Source organism: Patagioenas fasciata, chromosome 2 (assembly GCF_037038585.1).
Source record: "Patagioenas fasciata isolate bPatFas1 chromosome 2, bPatFas1.hap1, whole genome shotgun sequence".
In the NCBI taxonomy this organism is placed as follows: Eukaryota; Metazoa; Chordata; class Aves; order Columbiformes; family Columbidae; genus Patagioenas; species Patagioenas fasciata.
Genome location: NC_092521.1, coordinates 142,531,068 through 142,539,102, shown reverse-complemented (window position 1 = coordinate 142,539,102; position 8,035 = coordinate 142,531,068). Strand labels below are relative to the sequence as shown.

General features: G+C 40.7%; 1 long non-coding RNA gene across 1 annotated transcript; it reads right to left on the bottom strand.

Moving 5' to 3' along the window:
- Window positions 1-1,167: 1,167 nt before the first annotated feature.
- On the bottom strand, window positions 1,168-7,453 carry LOC136099111 (uncharacterized). Its single transcript, XR_010651034.2, has 3 exons — window positions 7,298-7,453; window positions 3,278-3,371; window positions 1,168-1,356 (listed from the first exon to the last, which is right to left on the bottom strand). It is a non-coding gene; the product is annotated as an uncharacterized lncRNA (long non-coding RNA).
- Window positions 7,454-8,035: the final 582 nt, after the last annotated feature.

Genomic DNA, 8,035 nt, shown 5'->3' with positions numbered 1-8,035 from the left:
GAAGGTCTCAGTCTCTACAGAGCTATTTTCAGAAAGCATTAAGAGTCACATCCAATCTTGCCTCCACCATAAATGTAGCACCACCTAAATAATTTGAGGACAGCAAAGCTTCCTAGCATTTTGCATTAACAAATGCAATCCTAACATGAAATATTCAGTTAACAAGGTTAAAGCACTTCATACCATGACCGCATATCCATCAACTAATACCTTTATTCTGAAAGCTCACTTTAAAGAACTACTAAGTCCGTTCTCTACAGTGAGCTGCTGAAAAAGCAAGCAGCTAATTCCAATTCCATGAGTACATAGCTATATTTGCCCCCGTAAAAAAAAAAAAAAAAAAAAAAAAAATTCATTTGCAATCATGGCCTACACTTCTAGGATCGCTGTATCTCCGTCTTTGCACTCACCAGCTTTAACAGCTCCTCTGGGGAGGATTCATGGAATTGGTAATAGGTTTTGTAATTTCCACCTTCTGTTTTCTAGTTCAGAGAGTAATCGAATCCAGTCACTATGGCCATATCTATCTGGCAACTATCTGTCGGCCTCCATGAAGTGAGTTGGAAGTTTGATTTCCGTTCTCAGCAGGCATGTTTGTGTTATACAGATGAACTGCTGTAACTGGCAAATTGGAAGCAATTTCAGCAGAGATTCCTAGGCTTAAATAAGCTTGAGAACAGAACTTCTCAACTCCAGAGGGGTCTCCTCTGTAACAGGCTTGAGAAATGACAGGACAAGATTGGAGAGTTTGGATTGCTGCTGCTGTAAGATGCACTTTAAAGTGGGCTCTATCTTTCGAGGCTATCAAACTTGTACCCACAGGAAATTACTAACAAAATAAAACAAGTCATTATGAAATGAAATCTTGAGGTACAATAAGTTTTAGCAGTCCCCCAAACTCCTTTCCACCTCTGCTGCATTTTAATTGGAATACATGATTATTTTATTTCTTTTTTACAACTCCACATCCCCTGTGACAGGCACATTCACTACTCTTCATTCTGGTGATGCTTATTTGGTTCCCCATGATGGGAGCTGGTGCAATACCATCACCCACTGAAAGAGCATCAGTACCATTCCAGGCAAGTCTGTGAATTCCACACACAAGGCATTTCAGAATCAAAATACAAGTTACCAGTTTAGTAAAGGTTGAATGTATGACTAAACTAAGATTAAAAATTTTATTTTTTGTACAAAATAATAATAAATCCAAGCAGATAATGAACTAAGTGTCTTCATTTTCCACCTTGTCTTCTTTTCTCAGTATAGTCTATCCACAGTTCAATGTTGAACCACTCCATATTCAGGAAAAACTATGAGGTTTCCATCTTGTATCCATGTTTTTCTAATTCAGCTCTGTATAGAAAAAAAGATAGCTATATTAAAACATACAAATAAAATACTGTCAGAAATCTACATTTTAAAGATATACTGCACAAACACAATAATTTTAGAATATGAATATGTCATACTGCTTTCTGGTTCATATCAATGACTTCAACCTCACTCTGCAATTCTTAAACTTCACCTTAATATCTCAGATCACTAGAAGTGACTTCTAAGTGAAAAATTCAAATACTTGTTTAAATCATAGTTACTGCCCTCTGATCAAGTATGGTTGAAGTACAAATACAGTGCAAAGCAGCACCTGCGAGCCTGCAATAACTCCAAACACATTACAGAAAAAAAAAGAAAAAAAAAATTATCTTACACCAGTTATCCTCAAGATTTCCTTAAATCAAATGAGCTCACTAATCTGAATGCATTACATGCACGTCCCTCCAAAATAATTTCAGTTTTTTCTTTGTTTTAAATAAAAATACCAGAGTGTACTATTTTTAAGTCTTGGTGCAATACACCTTCCAGTGAGCAATTCTGAAGGAAAAGGACTGCTTTGTTCCCCTTAGTTGTGGCCAGAAAACCCAAATGTCATTGCTCCTGTCCTGTCCCCACTTTGCTTCTCACCTGCCTCCAAACACAGCAGTCAGAACGGTACCCTGTTTTATCTCTTAGTCTCAGCAATTATGTATCTGGCTACAGTAGTCCAAAACTCTAAAAATATTTCAGGTTAGTTTAGTAGGTTAGTTTAGTAGTTAGCTTAGTAAGTGGAATTTTAGAAGTGGAGGACTGCAGCATTTTCTTTCTAAAGACCAAATAAAAACATGCTGCAACCAAACAACATTGCAAACTGTAATTTTAACACTAGTATACAGTCACCAATACTACAGGCTACAGTTCAGGCACAGTTACAGAAGGTTTGTCCAGATCAACTGTGTTTATCAAGAATTACACTATCCCTTGAAACTCTGTTTCACTACATATCAACTTGTTTTCCAGTACTACAGTTTAACTGCCTTTAAACCCTATTAAAAACCAACTGTACTGAAGATTATTTTTATATCTACATAAAAGATCACTTTCACTGGCGTCCAACATGGGAGATCAACTGAGGAGCTGTATAATCAGGCTGTATTACAGAGTTTGCTCCTCATGCAACATACTGAGGGATTAATTATAAAAAGTTTGTACTGACGCTTTAAATTATAATTATGTGTCACTGAAGGATTAACTGAAACTACAAGCAACAAAGAAGATTAGACAACTGGATTAGAAGTATCCAAATTGCAATTACTTTTTTTTAAAGAATGTTATGAACAATTATTTAACTATTGTTGCTCATAAACAGTATGCTCATCACACACAGGAAGGGAACCTTAACATTAATAGAGATAACTAATCCCTAGAAAATTTGTCCATTTGGACAAAGAACAGCAATGTTATTTGAAGGCACAAAAAAACCCCACCAACCTTTATAACAACACATTTTGCATATCACATAGCATAGAAGAGAATCTTGTATCCCTTGCCATTAACCTCACACTACAATTCAGAATTTTCACATTCGTGTAAAGTCCTTAGAAAATTATTTATTTGTGTTAAATCAAAAAAGTGTCCACTGTATCACAGTTTGCAAAGAACTTTGTACTAAGTTGTGTAGCACTGCAAAACCCTGAACACATCAACAACATTAGATATATTTCAAGGCTCCCGGTACAATTATCAAAAGATGAAATGCTGATCAGTACTTCAAACTGTGCTGTAATCCCTTCAGCCTGGTTCTGAAAAGCTTTGTATAGAAAGGCACAAAGCAGAGCTTTCATTTATGTCAGATCTTGATTTTTTTAAAGTAGATTTCAAATTTTCAGATATTAACTAAACAACGCCATTTTAAACATTCTACCCATCTTCTAGAACTGTAAGTTCAAAATAAAATTACCTTAACTGATTGGAGAAATCATCTTCGACGTTGTCATCATCCCAGTTGTCTTCCCAGACATGTGCATCTTCATCTTCATCTAAACCAGTCCAATCTAAAGACAGGAAATGAGGTCTAAATATTCTGCACTGCATTGCTTTGGTACCATGTCTTACTGACACATTAGCTCAGCCTCTGCATAAGGTAGACTTAGCTAGCAACAAATTTCTCTTTAAGAGAAAGGTCTGGATCATATTTAAATGCTTATGAGATCAAAAAGCACAGAAATATCTAAAAAACCCCACAATTTCTTGAAGTACAATAAAAATGCAACTTGGTAAAAAAAAAAAAAATCATTACACACTTCACATCATGGCCTGCAGGATTACACATTCATAAGGGTAATTTTGTATACACACGGACAAGCTGTAGCACCATCATAAAAAGAACGCAATATTGAATACTTGACTCCTAAAAGTTCAACAAGAAGTGTACAATTCTAGTTCATACTTTGTTTTTTTTTCTGATTAAAAAAGTAAATACATATCAAATGCTTTTGCCAAAACACATTCACACAGATCCTCAGTTCACTCAGATCAGATGCTGACAGTCTATGGATAAAAACCAAAAGCATATCTGTGATGCAGAAGCAAAGGCAAATTGAAAGAGGCATATGCAAACAGCAGTTGCTATGCATAACCAGCTACTTCTGGGTTTCCAAAACAGCAGAAGCCCTTTCCTTATGAAGGCAAGACATTAGATGTCCATTTACTAACTTTATTTCTATTTCTCTTATAGACACATCACCCTTGACAAATTACTGATTATCCACCTAATTACACACACGCACATAAAATCAAACTAGTTAGTGTAGAAAAATAACACAAATGAAGTATCAGGAAGGCTCAGAATCACTGTGTAAATACAAGTCAGTTTACTTCACTGGGGAACAGTTTCTCAGTTTTCCTCTACTGGCAGACATCAAGGTTTTTTTTCTCATGTTACCAAAATAAAAAGCACTCCAATTTTGACACTTGTGACTTTGTATTTCTCAAAGTCTGTTAGTATATTTAAAGAGATAACACTATTCTTCCCCTTACAATTCAGTAAGCCATCTGCTGCCCATCCCAAAGCCCAAAGTAACATTACACATTGATGGAGGCATGGGGAAGGGGAAAAGCTAGTTAGGGTAAAACTTTAAAAACTAAGTCACTGCAAGCAACTGACTTTAGAGGAATGAGGATTGGTCCTTACATTTTCTCTTCCTTCTTCTAACATCAACAGGCAACAAAATTAATATTTGAAATTCACCAGGACAAGAAAATGCATTTGTAACTGATCAAAAACACACACATACAAGACATTACAATTAAACTTCCCTACTCAAATTATATAACGGGAATAGATGAAGGAGCATAGAAATCGTATTGGTCCTAAGGACAGCAAAAGAAGGAACTGGGAAGAAAAGGTGTAGAAAAAATGCAGTGTAAAAAAAAAAAATTATCATTTTAATTTAGTTGTACTGCTAGTTGCTCAAATGGAAGGATTTTTATTTTAGAACTATCTGCTATAAGCCTCGCCTATTTATATGAAATGGATTTTTTTGGTCAAAATAAATAAGCTTTACCACGCATCATTTATTTTGATTTCAAAGATACAAAAAGCAAAGCTCAAAACAGTTTAACAAAGTCAAGCTTTTCTAGCTACTAACACACAAGTAGCTCAGGCATATCTACAAACTTGAAAAAAAAATATCTAGTAACCAGTATCCAGCACAGCAAACAGCAGCTTCAATCATAAAAGGTCAGTTGCGGAGACTGAGACATGCTCCAAATCACACTGAGTGAAGAAGAGTCAAAAAGGTCCATGTCATCTTCCACACTGGGGGATGAGGGGAGGAGAGAGTGAAAGCAAAGCCTAAATTATATTCTCATCACTGTACCTGCAAGATTCTACAGTATCTGTAGTTGGCACCACACCCCAGAACTGCATACTAAAGTTAGTATTCCCAGCTACATTACATGCCTGTGACTAAATAAAATTTTTTTTTAATACAAAAAGTATGAGAGCCTGCTACAATTAATATTACCAATATACACCAAAACGACAAAATCAATTTTGATAAACCAGTCAAGGCTGGACTTCTTAAAATAAAATTTTAAAAAATATATACCGATCACTGATTGCCATATTTTGCACCTCATAAAGGAAAACAAAAACCAGTTTTTAGAGGACGAGATCCCTAAAACACTGCCATTTTACATTCTAAAACACAGCATTCAAAAAGTTCTTAAGTGACCAATTCACATACACTTGAATCTATCATGCTATACTTAGGTTATACTTCAAATAAAGTGTCCCATAAAAATACAATACATCTGCTTTAGATACATAAACTTCATTTGATATATTGTTTGAAGAAAAATGTTAAGCCAGAATAAAATACCCCAAAAACCAGTGTTTTTATCTCTTACCATAAGTTTACATTACCTAATTTCCTTTGGATAAAAACTGGATAATAGAAAACAAAGTTTTTCTGCTGCATAGAAAGTGTGTTTTAATTTGAAAGTACAACTATTTGGCATGGGCTTGAGCATGTATTTATCATTATTATTTCCTAAGCACTGAAGATAACATTCAAAGTGGTTTGAACACTCTTTATAACCTCTCAACACTATTATCTCACTTGAAGATTTAAATGGGCCTCTCTATAGGTTCTTATTTTTTTGTATGATAGATCAGCAAGAAGCCTGATTGTGGTCCCTCTTTAATAAACATCTGTTCTAACCAAAAAGTTTGCACAGTACTTGGTTTTAATAGTACAGCTAGATTCAAGTAAAATTCATTTAACTTTCTGTAACAGCAATTCAGTGCTCTGACCAACCCAAGGTTCAGAAGCAGCCTCAGAGACTCCCTTAATTCCTACTGCCAATATTTAATTTACATTAAATAAGATAAACACATTTTGCCTGTTCAGGAAACACATATGGGAAAGAAGGGCTACTCAGTTTAGCTTAGCTATCATCTTAACTACATTAAAAACTTTTTCCATCAGTAAGTGCAAAAATATTATTTTTACTGCTACTGAAGGATTTCATAGAATGTCTTGAGTTAGAAGGGAGCCACAAGGATCACTGAATCAAAGTCCTGTCCCTGCATATGACAGTCCCACATGATTTGGAACATGTAAGGCCACCAAAACAAACCAACCAACCAACCAAAACAAACAAACAAACAAACAAAAAAAACACCCACAACCAAACACTTCAATGAAGACACTGCAAAAAAAAAAAAAAACCCTGACATTTCATCCATCATTCTTTTTATTATTTCCCATAATCCACAGCTTGAGGCAATTCCCAGAAACAAGGACACAGAACATCCAATCATGCACTAATAAGAATCTTTTCAAGATTATATCTGTAAAAGGACAGAGTTGTTTTATTGAAGTCAAGATCTAATTTCCTCTTTCAGTATATTTGTACCTACGAAAAGCAAGTCAACACATAAATATTTGTGCATCAAGAGGTAAAGAGATTCGGTATTACTTCGTTTTCACGCTTTTTTTGCCTTACCCCTGCTCCCATCCCTCCTCTGCCCCGCGATTCTCAACCAGAGCGCTGAGATGCACCAAGTTTCCCCGGCGCTCGTCCCCCGCTCCCTCGCACCATGACACAGCACTTCACCGTGACACCGGCACCGTGACACTCACACCGCCCGGCACAGGCCCCAAGGGGCTGCAGCTCCGCACCTCTCCCCGGGCGGGCGGGCAGGAACCCGCGAGGCACCGGAGACCTGCTCCAGGCGGCTGACGCGATGCCTGCGGGACGCACGACCCGGCCGCGGGGACTCGGCGGGCCGCTCTGCGAGCAGGGCCCCGCTGACACACGGCGCTCCGGCCCCGCCGCTTCTTCTCTCCCGCCCACCGGAGGCCGCACGCTCCTTCCCCGCCTCAGCCACCGGCCTGGCCCGGGCCAGGCCGCGGCCTACCGCCGGAACTGGCGCCCCCGCTGTTCCTCCCGTCCCCGACCCGCCCGGCACCTTCGGCCGGGAACTCCTCAAACTCGTCGTCCTCCTCCAAGAGCCCCAGGTCCACCGGCTGCTTCTTCTCCGACATACTCGGCCCAACTCGGCCTGCCGCCCTAGCACCGCGTCCCGCCGCCTGCGGAGACTAATGGGATAGCGGCCACCGCGCCTGCGCGCTGCTCGCTCCCGGCTCGGTCCGCCCTCCCGGCGCCCCGCCCGCCCTGGCCCTGCCCCGCCGTTCCACAGCGCTGCCTGGTAGCCTGCGCCCTCCCGGGCCTCTCCCGCGGGTTTTCTCCGGGCCCGGTTCGCCTTGTCCCGCACCGCCTCCCGCCTCTCGCTGGGGTTCCCTCAGGACGGCCTCCCTGGCGCCGGCCGCCCGCCGGCCCTGCTTCCCCGCCGGCAGCCGCGCTCCCTCAGTGCCCGGCCGCGCCGCTGGGAAGCTCGGGCCGAGGTGAGGAGCAGCTGCCGGGACTGGGAAGAGAAGAGGCCCCGAACCGGGGTGTGCGCTCCCGGGATCCCGCCTCCCCAGCGGCGCCTGCGGCTGCCAGACCGGAGGGTCACCCAGCGGCCGGGCCTGCGGCGGCGAGACTTGCCGCTCCGGATTGGGCTCGGACTCCCAGAGCTGCCTCACGGGCCGCACGGACCGAAGCTGAGAAAAGATACTCAGCGTGGAAAGTGTCCCGTGTGTTTTCAGTACTGCGAGTGGAACAAATCTGCCCGCTGCAACATGAGACCAAATTACAGAAGCCACCG